The 14,307-nt window shown below is 43.1% G+C and overlaps 1 pseudogene; it reads right to left on the reverse strand.

Annotated features, from left to right (window-relative positions):
• LOC126410865 (glutathione S-transferase theta-1-like) overlaps positions 1-13,967 on the reverse strand; it is a 54,063-nt pseudogene extending 40,096 nt beyond the window's left edge.
• Positions 13,968-14,307: the final 340 nt, after the last annotated feature.

A 14,307-nucleotide genomic window follows, 5' to 3' on the forward strand; every position in this document is an offset into this window, starting at 1 on the left:
TTAGAGTTCTGTCTTCCAAAAATTAGTGGAAATCTGGAAACCGTTTTAATCACTCAAGTAGGCCTCTGGTATGAATTATCCAAGATTGCCCTAATTTCGGAGTGGAGCTTCAGCTATGATGAAAAGAAAACCACAAAAATTTAGGACATTTTCAGTTATTTCAAATTACTCCGAAACTAATCACTTAATCAAACAAGCCTCATCTACCAGAAATGTAGAGCATTAAATTCTGCATCGATTGGGAACCAAGACTTTTTTATTTGATTAAAATTTCCTATAGAAAAGGTAAGTGAGAAAACAGTAATTTTTTATGCGTTTCGAAAAACACTGATTTTGTCATAATAAAATGTGCAGCATACAAGAACTGGCCAATCTGACACAAAGTTTTATCTAAGGAAAGTTGCAGAGCATCAAACTGTGAAATTTCAAAGAAGAAATCGGTGCCTGCCTCTAAGTATATGACATCTAAAGTCACAACACACGAAGAGGTCATCTTATCAGTGGTGAAACAATTTTTCACAGAATCACTTTCCACAACAAGTCCAACAAACAAGAGCATCATCACTATTTGGAATATAAGTTGACCCCATATCCTCTGTCTACGTTTGATGATATAGAATTGTATTTTATTCATCTTATGACGTACATTTGCAATCCATTTGGTTTGCGTACAGGAGACATGTCAAAAATTTATAAAACAATTACAATGATTTTTACATTAATAAATAATAGCACTATAATAAATAACAACACTATAGGGATATTTCTAGGAATATGTAACACATTGTACCCAGCTCAAATTTCCAGTTTGTCCCGCATGAATTCACCCACTGAGTAATAACACTTCAGTGTCAGTACCTCATATAGCATTCTTTTAAGTGAACCTAAATTCATCTGTATCAACTTTTTCCCTTTTAATTTATTACAAATTTCATGTATTGAGATCCTGGGCATACAGTCTGAGGCAGTGGGTGGGGAGCATAAAATTTTCTTTGTTTCTGGTATCATGTGAATGGACAAAATGGTTTCCCTCAAATAATTCATGTCTGGTGTACAAAAATATAATAATCCCATATATGTATAAGGATCGCAGAGTTAATATTTTAAGTTTTCTAAATAATGGTTGCCATGGTTCTTTGTGATTTTCAGTGCACATATTTTGTATGATTTTTTTTCTGTATTTTTAGTATCCGCAATATGTATGTCAAGTTACCCCAAAAAACAATACCATACCTAATAATGGATTCCAAGTAGCTTGTATATGCTACTTTTTGTGTGTCCATGTCAGTTGCAGTTGGTAATATGTGGACTGCAAATGCAAAGCTGCTCAGTTTGTTTGCCAGGTATTCAAAGTGTGCCTGCCAGCTCAAATTTTTATCTACATTTAACTTAGGAATTTGATTGAGTCAACTTCTTCTATACCTCGGTTGTTGTGTACAGTCTTAATCTGCTCACATTTTGACTGTTTGGTTTTGAACTGCATCACATGAGTCTTAGATATGTTTAGATTCAATGCATTTAGTTGAAACCAAGTTTCTAAGCTACTGAGGGTACTGATCACAGATTTGGGAATTTTTTTCTGAGTCCTGAGCTTCAAATAAGACAGAAGTATCATCTGCGAACAGAACTGATGGAGAGCTGATGTTTAATGGTAAGTCGTTAACATAAAAGAGAAATAGGACTGGGCCTAATATGGAGGGAGCCTTGTGAAACACCCTGAGATTTTTTTTTTTCTTCAGGCAGGAAAATAATATGTGCCATATGAAGAAATGCTAACTCTTTGCTTTCTGTTGGATAAGTAGGATTTAAGCCATTGTAGGGCGCTGCCGCTAATGCCATACTTTTCAAGTTTGTAAACAAGCAATGCATGGTTTAAGGAATCAAACGCCTTTGTGAGGTTGCAGAAAATTCCTGACACCTTGTTTCTCTTGTCTTGTCATTTCTCAGTGAAACTGTTTACTGCATCAATAGTGTTTTTCACCTGCTGAAAACCAAATTGACTGTTTAGAACAACAGAATATTTTGCAATGAAGTTTTGGATTTGTGCAACAGCAAGTTTTTCAGATATTTTAGGTAGGACTGGGAGAATCGAGATAGGATGATAATTTCCCATGATCTCTCTTGATCCTTTCTTGAAGAGTGGTTTGACTTCAGCATATTTCAGTACCTATGTGAAACCATCTCTCTTCAAAACATTGATTTATTATCTGAGTTAGTGGGTTTGCAATTCTATTGTGTACCACTTTAATAACTTTGGTGGGTATTCCATCCCAATCTGTAGATTTTTTGTTTCTTAATGTTAGAAGAGCATTTTCTACATCTTCCACAGAAACTTTTGAGAATTTTGTAAAGTTTTCAGACTTTTCGCCTAGGCCAAAGGGATTTACTTTGTTGTGATAATCTGTTACATCCACATCAGACTTTGCTACATTAATAAATAATTCATTAAAGTAGTCTGGTATTTGAGTTGGATTTACAATAGTATTTCCTTCAATGTCAATTTTTGGAATTTCTTGGTTATGGGCTTAAACACCTAACTCAGATTTAATGACTGGCCACACAGCCTTTGTCTTATTTTTATGATTTAAAATTAGCCTGTTATTTGCCAGCTGTTTTGCTGCCTTGACGACTCTTTTAAATATGGTTTTATAGATTCTAACATATTTAATGAAATCAATATCTTTATTATATTTTAGTTCTCTGTGCAGTTGTCTTTTCCACTTTACTGTATTTCTTATTTTACTGCTGCCGAGTCTAGGTGGAAATGTTTCATTAAAGTCTCCAAGAAAACTATTTAGGAACTTCTCAAAGTTTTCATCACTTGAGTTACAATAATCAAAAGGCCATGTTTTATCTCTTAGCTTTTCACTAAATATTAGCAAGTTTTCTTTGCTAAAGTTCCTGCTCATATGGGTTCTCACACATGAAGTGTTCCTGTCTGTCTGTGGCAGCTCAATGAACAATGCACAATGATCTGAAATACCTAGATCTAGACAAAATTTATACACATCTTCATATACATAATTAGTTAGAACATTGTCAATGTATGTTGCTGATTGCCCATTGTCTCTGGTAGATTCAAAGAAATTCAATTTGAAACCATATTTCTTTGCTACTATCACATGTGATATCAGTATTAAAAGCCGCATCTATTACAACTTTTCTTTTTTTTCTACAAAGGTCTTCTAGCATAATTTGAAGCTTAGATAAGAATAGTTCTGTTGTTGACATCCCTGGAATTCTGTATATTGAGATCATTATAACATTTTCTAGTGCGCCCACTATTTCTACACAACAGCTCTCAAACACATATACTTCATTTAAATAATTAAAACAGTTTCTGGTCTTATAATTTATATCACTATGTAGAAGTATACATGAGCCTCCACGTGACTTGTTTCTTCTGCAAAAGCTACTTGCTAATCTGAAGTTCCCTGTTTTGTTTAGAATTTTAATTGTGACCTCAGTAAACCAGTGCTCATTTAAACAAACAACTTTAATATTTGCACATTCTGACAGAATGATTTCCAATTCATCTATTTTGGAGCTTTTATTGTTAGAAGCATCAGTGTTTAAGCCATTTGTATTCCAGTGGATAACATACCTACTTTGACTATCACTTACAGGCTTTACCATATTTCTTGCCAGATATTGGTTTGGTTCTGTCTTTCTTAATGCTAAACAAGTTTTTTCACCCCCATCACTACTTATAATGTTCCCTTATTTTTTATGATCTGGCAAGTATCTGTGAACATCTTACTGAATATTTTTGAGCCTAACCTATTCAGATGTAGACCATCTTTGGCAAGACACTTTGCACTCCTAGTTTATTGCACCGTTCTTTAATATTGCCATTTATTCTCTGCACATAGTTGTCACTCACAGATCTTCTGTACACAATGCCACTTATTATTATACTGGAATTTGGGTGGAGTCTCCTGGCCATTCAGACGAGGTTTCTTGTGTGGTTTACAATTTCTTCCTCACTGTTTTGAAGTGAATATGTTCCCACATGGATAAAAACACCTTTTGGATTTCTGCTATGCTTATCTGCTGCATTATCTCTTGAGTTTAAGACGTTTAGGTGTGTATGCAATTGATGCATCCTGATTCCAGGTCGAACGTCGATTTTGGAGTTTGGTACAACTATGTTTTTCAACAATGTGTCACCTATAATACAGAATTCACTTTCTGTCTTATTATAATTTTTCTTTCTGTCTTTTTTGTATGTTACGCTGGTCCACATATATTTGTTTGGTTCTTCAGTATCTTCAATAGATGTCCAGGAAACACAAAAAGCTGTGTTTTGCAAGTTGTTTGATGCCTCTAAAGGCATGACTGATTTTGAAAAGGCAGAGTTCATTATGGATGGAGGATTTCTGTTGCATAGATTGGTATTGGAGACAAAAGAACTATTTTTTCCATAATTACATAGTATGTGTCTGTATTCCAGAAAGGTCACAACAGTGCTCGATGGATACACTGATGTGATGAGTGGCAGAACACAAAATCAGCTGAGCAGCTGCACAGAGCCACCAAAAAAACTGCACCAACTGTCATGTTTAATAAAGTAACAGCAATAACCATGGCACAAGATTTCTTTCTGTTGAACAAACAAAATAACAACACCTCATTTCTTTACTGATAGCATAACTTGAGGGTGATCACTTTAATACTGTGGCAGCTGGTGATCGTGTGTTAATGTGCTACAGCATACTGTAAATATCACACTCAAATTAAGTCACTTCCACTGAAATGCAATCTAGAAATCACACTAAAATAACGCCAGTTTTCTTCAGATGCATGCTAGGATGCAAGTAAAGTGAACAAAAACATATTTTGTTATGCTGTCTTTCATGATAGCTAGAAACCAGTGTTGAGTGCTGAAATGACAGTCAGCCACAAAATGATCATCTCAGAGAAGGGAGCAGCTGCCTGTTTTTGAATGCGCAGTTGGCTGTCACTGATGGTGTGGTGAGGATGTGTGCTTTCTGTCCCACCAGTCTAGTGGTGTAAAGTAGTTTTTTTACTTCCCGCGAGCACAAGTCACTTACTACAAGCTCATTGCAGTGACATGGTGAACTCATATAGGAAGAAGACTATCAAGATTACGTTCCAAGTCAAATATCCAAGACTGCGAGCATATGAAGTAGAAAAGTTCTTGCATGATTCACAGGACATAATTGGTATTCACTTTTCACTCACGGCCAGTATAGTCAATGTTAACATGATTAACTAAGAATCATGGATGCCAGCAAACCCCAGTTTAGGCACTCAGATGGGCATATTGGTGGTGTTACCACTGAGCACACAGGCTTAGGCATGAGGACCCTTCGGGTATCCGAGCTACCATTTGAGGTACCCCGAGTCTGTTATCTCCGCTCTTAAGCCATACGGGACTGTCATTAGCCACTTTGCTGAGAGGTGGCAGACTTTTACAATGTGTCTCAAATTCAACGGAGTAAGATAAGTCAAACTCAAACTGATGAAGTATGTTCCTTCATACTTAAACATTGGCAGTTGTCACGCAATTATCATGTATGGTGGACAACTGCACACGTGCTCTGGATGTGAACAGTAGGGTCATGTTTACACTGTTTGCAGTGGCAGATCACCCAGATCCATCAGGAGAAGTGGTACAACATGTTCCTCCATCAGTTCTATGAATTACTCCTGCAAAAGTGATGGCACCTACAACATCTGATGTACAAATTATGTCACGTAAGACATCTGATGCACAAGTGGCAGCACCTGCATCGTTTGACGGTGGGGATCAGGATAGTCTACCACCGCAGACAGACAGACATGTTATTGATGAGGCACACACCATCTGCTCTCTGCAGAAGGAGTCACCAGACAATCCTGTGCTGCCACTGCATAATGAACAGATGGATGTTGATCCACGAGTTGTGCCAACCCACGTTTTCCGCTCAGAAGGCACAGAGGAGTCAGATCTACATTCACATTCTGACTCAGGGATGCATGTCTGGAAGAAGTATTTGACCCGCAAGCACAAGAAATGCCGATGAATGCCATTTGACAACTGTCTCTTGCAGACAGATACGCACTATCGTACTGATTTTGACAGTGTCATGGATGCCCCTGCTCCAGAGGCATCAACCGACACTGCTACCTCTTTAGGAACTGAGGCAATGGACTTTTCTCCTGCTAGACACCCATTCGGAGATGGAGGGGGTGAAGGAACACCGTCGTAGAAATGAGGAATCACAACAAGGGCCTCTTTGGCAGCCGATGAGCCACACCAACAGCCTCTCTCTTGTAACTCATGGGCTGACAATGTGGAAGACAACTCTTTGACGGGCACGTCACTTACAGGGAGAGTGGGAGTTACACAATCCTCCCCATTTCCTGCAGACAGCATGATAATAGAAATGACAGGATGCCATGGAAGTGACCAAACCCATTGCCATTGCATACACCAACGACTGCTGCTGCCTTCGAGGGCAAATGACAGTCATATCAATTCACAACAATTAACATAAATACCATCTGGTTGCGCGAGTAGTTTGTGACACACTTCATGCGGCTGACATTGACGTGGCCTTATTGCAGGAGGTATACATTCTTGGCTTCCAGGACATCTTAAGATACATTACATGCATATCACACACGTCGGATACAGGCAGTGGCATCACAATACTTCTCAAAGAAAGGTTAATAGCCACTGATATACATTGCCTACTGAATGCTAGAGGCTTGGCGTTTATGGTACAAGGGATACACCTCATCAACGTTCACGCACTGTTCACTACCAGCAAGAGGCGTGAAGGTTCACTGTTCTTTACTGAGGAATTAAAACAATTATGCCAAGGCAGGATGGGTGATATGGTGATCAGGGGCAGTTTTAATTGTACACAGTCTCCCAAGAACCAAATTCCTCAGCATTCACCATGCCCAGCACTTTGCACTGTCATTCATGAGCTCATTTTGGTAGAAGAGATCTGAGACATCATCTATGCTGATAGGCAGCGTTTCACACAGTTTACGGAACATTTGTTTTGCAGAATTGATAGGATATACACCTCCTGCTCTCTCAGGGATGCAGTAACGGCAGCTGAGTTATGGCCAGCAGCATTTACTGACCACATTGCTCACATCAGTACCATCATGCTTCGACACCAACAAGTGTGGCACAGTCACAGCCCATGGAAATTTAACACCGCTCACCTGGCCTCACCAGAATGTCAAGCAGCAGTCAGAGACATGTGGAGACAGTGCCTACAACAAAAAGGAGCATGTACCTCTGCTTTACAGCTATGGCTGGACTTTGCCAAGCCAAGCCTTTGACATACCTTCAAGACTTTTAGTAGGGAAGCTGTGCCATGGAGGCGCAGCACTACAGAGATCTGCTACACCATCTTCAGGGAGTGTTCCATTGTGCCTCCATCACCAGACTGCCAGATGACTGTCAACCAAGCAAAAGCCAAGATTTTGACGACATGTCAATACCTGGAAGGGACCATCATTCACACACATCAAATGGCCATAACCACCAACGAACAGCCCTCCATGTACCATAAAACCATGGAAAGAAATCACAGGCACAGGACATTGATCCATGACAGAAGACGGCGTCTGTCGTATCACGCAAAGAGACATAAGCAGTGCATGTTTTACCCATTATTCTCAACTGTATACGCAGAAGAGATCTTGTCCAGAGATCATTACTATTTTCGCTGGTTTGACACACGCAACAATTACTTCAGAACTCCAACAGGAACTGCTAGAACTGGTGACTGAAGATGTGTTGGATACCATAGGAAAAGGGGCACCCAGTAAGTCACCAGGACTGGATGGGTTACCCTTGGAATTTTATAGGATGTTCCAGAGACTATTGGTACCTATTAGACTACTATATGTCAGGAGCTCATGACACCAGAGATGCAACTTCCGTCTGCATTTGTGAACGGTATCGTCATCCCAATCCATAAATCTCCCAGAGGATCACGTATTATGGACTACTGACCATTAACTTTGTTGAATTGTGGCATGAAAATCTTCACACATCTACTGGCATCTCCAATTTGGTGTGTCCTATCAGTGGATCAGGCATCAATGGGTAGGATTCATAACATCCACACTGCTCTGTGCCGCTACAGGGAACTGATTGTCCTCACTAAGGTGTGTCGCGTACTGGGAGTGCTGGTGGCGATAGACTTCAGTCAAGCAATTGATCGCGTCAGTCATATGTACTTAACTGCTGTTCTTCAGAATATGCATTACCTGGATGCTTTTGTCAAGGAGGTACTCTGTCTTTGACTTGGTGCAAAACTGAAAGTGCTTGTCAACGGTAGATTGTCAAACACCTTGCAAATTCGCTGCTCTGTTAGACAGCGATGCCCATTATCAACAATACTGTATGCTTTAGTGTTATAACGTCAAGTTTAACAAATATATTTCAGAACGACACAACACATATAAGTCACGGAGTAAGTTGACAAGCAAGACATGTGTACATGTTAGCATTCGAATGAGCACTGAGTCCCAGTCTAGCGGCCACTGCTCTGCTGGCCGCTTAGGTGGCACAGCTGCTGCATGGCTGGCAGACAGCGCCGCACGTAGAGGACGAGCGTAATTGCGCGGCAGCGCGTTGAATGATCGGCGAGTCACAACACTTTTTCCCCCTTTGAAATTGTTGCATGGGTCTTGATGGAGGTGTCCTGGAGATGGCTAATGTTCATAGGTGTTGTTTGACTCACCGTAAGGTCTCGAGGAGGAGGCTTCCCGTACGGACGGAAGTGTCCCCGATGATAACGGGTCGAGATGACAGGAGACGTAGGGGTCGAATCTGCTGGGGCCCCCTGCACCAATCTGCCCGTTGCGGCAAATCCAGTTGATATAACAGGAGACATGGGAGATGTGTCGGCGTCCATTGGAGGAGGAGGTGAGTAGATTTTCTCTGACAGAGGATGGTCATCCAGTTCCTGCATGGGCATGTCTCCTGGTGGTGTCTGTTCTTGTGCTGGCATCGCGATGACGGTGAGAGGGCTGCGTTGTGAGTATTGAGAGCGTCAGGTAGGGCCAAAAGTAGTGTAGCGGCATTCGGAACAGGCGTTGCTGGCACACGAGGCCGAAGCTGGTCCGAATGACGCACTGCAACACCCATGTCCGTCTGGATTTCATACAGGTGTCTGCCACGGTGTCTTAAGATGCGGCCCGGGCTCCGTTTTGGTCGCCTGCCATATCCCCATACCCAGACGAGGTCGTCGGCGGTGAACCGGCCAAATGAAGGCATCCGCGGCCGTGAGGTGGAAGGCTGCAGAAGATGAAGTAGCGTGCGGGGCTGTCGGCCATGTAAGAGCTCAGCTGGGCTGTGGTCGCCCATGGGGGTGAAACGGTAAGATGCCAGAAACTGGAGAAGCGCATCATCAGCAGCAGAAGAAGTCAGAAGTTTCCGCATCTGAGCCTTAAATGTGCGGACCAGTCGTTCAGCCTCACCGTTGCATTGTGGATGGAACGGCAGGGCTGTGACGTGCATAACGCCTTGACGAGCACGAAAATCCGCAAATTCGGAAGAGGCAAATTGCGGACCATTATCAGTAACAAGAGTGGAGGGGAGGCCTTCCAAAGAAAAAATGCGGGCGAGAGCACTGGTGGTTGCCGCGGTGGTAGGCGACGTGCAACGGACGAAGAAAGGAAAGTTAGAGTGGGTGTCAATTACGAGGAGCCAATAAGTACCTAAAAGGGGTCCCACAAAGTCAGCATGAATGCGCTCCCAGGGCTTCTCAGGCGAAGGCCACGGTGACAAAGATGACTTTGGGGCAGCAGCCTGTGACGCACAAGGGCCGCAGGCAGCGACCATGTGTGCTATTTCAGAGTCGATACCAGGCCAGTACACATGACGGCACACCAGAGATTTTGTGTGAGACACACCCCAGTGCCCTTGGTGAAGGAGGCGCAAGACCGAAGCACGCAAAGACGCAGGTACCACAACATGCGGCGAAGCATTGTCAGTGGAGAGGAGGATAACACCATCCCTAGCCGTGAGGTGGTAGCGCAAAGTGTAGTAGTTCCGCAACGGATCAGAAGTCTTAGCAGACGGGCGATCTGGCCAACCCTTCTGAATACAGCGTAAAACCCGGGAGAGGGTAGGGTCAGAACCCGTAGCAGCCACCAGCCTGTCCCCAGTGATGGGGAACCCGTCCATAACCCGCTGCTTGGCAACATCCAGATGGAAACACAAAAGTTCGTCCCTATCGAATGCCTGATCAGGACCCATGGGAAGGCGAGACAGAGCATCAACATTTGCATGTTGAGCTGTTGGCCGGAAATGAATCTCATAATTGAAACGAGACAAGTAAAGAGCCCAACGCTGGAGGTGGTGTGCAGCCCTGTCGGGAAGTGACGATGGATGAAACAAGGAAACAAGTGGTTTGTGATCCGTAACAAGATGAAATTTTGAGCCATAGAGAAAAACACCAAACTTATGAAGAGCATAAATAATGGCCAAAGCTTCTTTTTCAATTTGAGAATACTTTTGTTGGGCATCCGTGAGAGTTTTGGAGGCATAAGCAATGGGTTGTTCCGAACCGTCAGAAAAACGGTGCGCAAGGACTGCACCGACCCCGTATTGAGAGGTGTCTGTGGTAAGAACAAGATGTTTGGCCAGGTCAGAAAGTAGCCAGGCACGGGGCCTGTTTCAGCATAGTCTTCAATTTCTGGAAAGCCGCATCGCATGACGCGGACCAGTGAAAAGGCACGTTTTTATGCAACAGGCAATGCAACGGCTGAGCCACCGAAGCCGCAGATGGTAAAAACTTGTGATAGTATGCTATTTTCCCCAAGAAGGCCTGCAGTTCCTTAACAGATGTAGGGCGAGGAAGGGCATCAATCACAGCGACAGTTTGCTGAAGTGGACGATTACCATCCTGAGAGAGTTGAAACCCCAAGTACGTGATAGATGCCTGAAAAAATTGTGATTTCTGAAGATTACACTTAAGACCGGCAGTCTGTAATACATGAAAAAGTGTGCGGAGATTTTGAAGATGTTCTTCAGGGGTGGAGCCATGTAATTGATACAACCAGGGACAGGGAGTAATAATTGTTCCAAGAATCGCTGAAAGAGAGCAGGGGTGCTAACAACCCTGAATGGCAAGCGTTGGTATTGATAGAAGCCGAAAGGCGTGTTAAGGACCAGAAACTGCCGGGAAGCAGCGTCGAGAGGAAGTCGATGATAAGCTTCTAACAGGTCAATTTTAGAAAAATACTGGTCTCCAGCAAGTTTAGTGAACAGTTCTTCAGGACGGGGCATAGGGTAAGTGTCGATGAGGCATTGAGCATTTACAGTGGCTTTGAAATCGCCACAGAGACGAATATCACCATTTGGCTTAGCAACGACAACGACAGGAGAGGACCACTCACTGGAAGTGACAGGAAGCAAGACCCCTGAAGTAGTGAGATGATCCAACTCCCGTTTTACCCGATCACGAAGGGCCACAGGAATGGGCCGAGCCCGAAAAAACTTAAGCCGAGCAGTGGGTTTGAGCGTGATATGAGCTTCAAAGTCGTTTGAACAGCCTAACCCAGGAGAAAAAAGGGACGAAAATGTCGTCGACAAGGAATCCAGTTGAGCATAAGGAATAGCATCAGAGACAATACTGACAGAGTCATCTATGGAGAACCCAAAAACGCGAAAGGCATCGAAACCAAAAAGATTTTCTGCGTTGCTCTGGTCGACCACAAATATGGGAACAGTGCGAACAACGGATTTGTAAGATACCTCAGCATTAAACTGTCCCAAGACAGAAATCTTCTGTTTATTGTACGTCCGTAATTGCCGAGTGACAGGAGTGGAGAACCCAACTGAAGATACATCTGAGAATTAATTATAGTGGCAGCAGAACCGGTATCCATTTGCATGCGAACATCTCGACCAAGGATTTGGACAGTGAGGAATAACTTCCCTGAAAGGGAAGAAGTGCAATTGACAGACAACACAGAATCAGAATCAGCGTCATGTTCATGAACATCATGTATGCGGTCGGATTTGCAAACGGAAGACACATGACCTTTCTTTTTGCAATTGTGACACACAGCCCAACGTTGGGGACAATCCTCGCGTGAATGTTTCGTAAAACACCGCGGACATGAAGGAAGTTGCCGGGGGTTTTGCTGCAGTTTCTTAGCGGGTTGTTTATGGCTAGGCCGAGGCTTCGCGTGGGAGCGCACTGCGGCCACGTCGGCCGGCGGGGACGCGCCGCACGCGTCGTCAACAGCGCACAGAGGTTGTATTTCCCTGACATCACACCACGCCTCTATTTGCGCCCCAGCGGCGCGAGAAATTTCAAAAGACTGCACAATGGAGAGAACTTCATCTAGAGTCGGATTCGCCAACTGAAGGGCACGTTGCCGAACTTCTTTGTCGGGCGCCGACCGGATAATAGCATCCCGTACCATGGAATCAGCATAGGATTCTTTGTGAACGTCAGTAACAAATTGACACTTTCGACTGAGGCCGTGAAGTTCAGCAGCCCAAGCGCGATAGGATTGATGTGGCTGTTTTTGACAACGATAAAAGGCAACACGAGAGGCTACCACATGGGTTTGCTTTTGAAAATAGACAGAAGTGAGCACATTTCAGCAAAGGACAAAGATGCAGGATCCTTCAAAGGTGCCAATTGCGACAACAACTGATACATTTGAGGTGAAATCCAGGAAAGGAACAGAGACTTACATGGTTGTTCGTGTTCGTCCGTGATATGAAATGCCAAGAATTGCTGTCAAAGACTTTTTCATAATCAGATCAGTCTTCCGCCGTCTCGTCGTAAGGATGAAAAGGAGGTACAGCCAACGACGAGAAATGCCCCGCATTTGACGCCGCGACGAAATCGCGAATCGCCGCTGTTAGAAGCGTTTGCTGTTCAAGGGGATTTTGCAATAGTTGCTCGACAGTAGCCATGGAACCCTGTGGGTCAACGGTGAAAAGGAAAAATCCACTACCTCGTCGCCAATTGTTATAACGTCAAGTTTAACAAATATATTTCAGAACGACACAACACATATAAGTCACAGAGTAAGTTGATAAGCAAGACATGTGTACACGTTAGCATTCGAATGAGCACTGAGTCTCAGTCTAGTGGCCGCTGCTCGGCTGGCCGCTTAGGTGGCGCAGCTGCTGCATGGCTGGCAGACAGCGCCGCACGTAGAGGAAGCACGTAATTGCGCGGCGGCGTGTTGAATGATCGGCGAGTCACAACATTTAGCATTCTAACCTTTGTTGTGAAGTCTGCAACACTGTCTCACAGGTTTGTCTCTTGGTGGCTTCGTTTTTACATGCACCGCATATGCAGATGATCTGATGTCAACTCTCCCTGAAAACATGATGTTCGCAGAACCTTGGACTGGTTAGCCACCTCTGGTGAAACTTCGAGAAGCAGTATAAATGTACATAAATTGATGGCTTTGAATATTGGCACTGGGATGATGCCTGCAAGCGTCGCCCCACTCAGACTGTGCAATAAAATCCACTGTCTTGATATCGACTTCACGGACAACATCTTATGCACGACAACCACTAATAATCAGAGCCTCTTGCAACACATCCGTGCTGGAACTTGGGGATCATCATGTTCATGCATTGGACCTTCATCAATGGACCAAATTTGTTAATGTCTATCAGGCATCACAAATTCCGCTTGTAGTTGAAACAAGGTGGTAAGTGTATTTTCTGCAGGTGGTTGCTGTGCATTCAGCAGGTTTAATGTAACAGCTTACACTTAGCAGGTTGTGATAGCTCAATTTTTCCACCAATTTTTACCCAAGAGCTCAGACTTTATAAATAATATCAATTTACATACAGTCAGTGCTGTATTCCTAACAAAAATTGTGGGGAACTTACCTAAAGAAGATCCAGTTAATTGGTATGTTGTTCAGACTGCTGTACATGTGGATTAGCCTTCTTGCCCTGGTTGTACTAGGCATGTGTATATGTTTTGACCCATATTTTGATGTAGTCCTTGGGGTTCCTAGATGTAGTAGAGGAACCACAATTGAAATAAACATTAAATATGAGTGATGGCACACAGACAACAAATTCCACCTTGTTGTCATAATTAAATTTATTGTGCTGAAGCATTTTTCACAGTTCAGTGTCGTCATATGGAGTGCGCCAACACAAGCAAAAATTGGTTTCAGGTTTTCAGGAATTTTATCTCCACTGCTGTCTACATGATCTCTGAAACCTTCTCTTACATGTGGAAAAGAAAGAAGAAAATGATTACACATTTTTCTTGGATTTTCTTCCCCTTCTAGCACCCTTCTCAAATGGCTGTCTACTTCCTTCATGCA

The sequence above is a fragment of the Schistocerca serialis genome, chromosome 1 (genome assembly GCF_023864345.2).
Source record: "Schistocerca serialis cubense isolate TAMUIC-IGC-003099 chromosome 1, iqSchSeri2.2, whole genome shotgun sequence".
Classification (NCBI taxonomy): Eukaryota; Metazoa; Arthropoda; class Insecta; order Orthoptera; family Acrididae; genus Schistocerca; species Schistocerca serialis.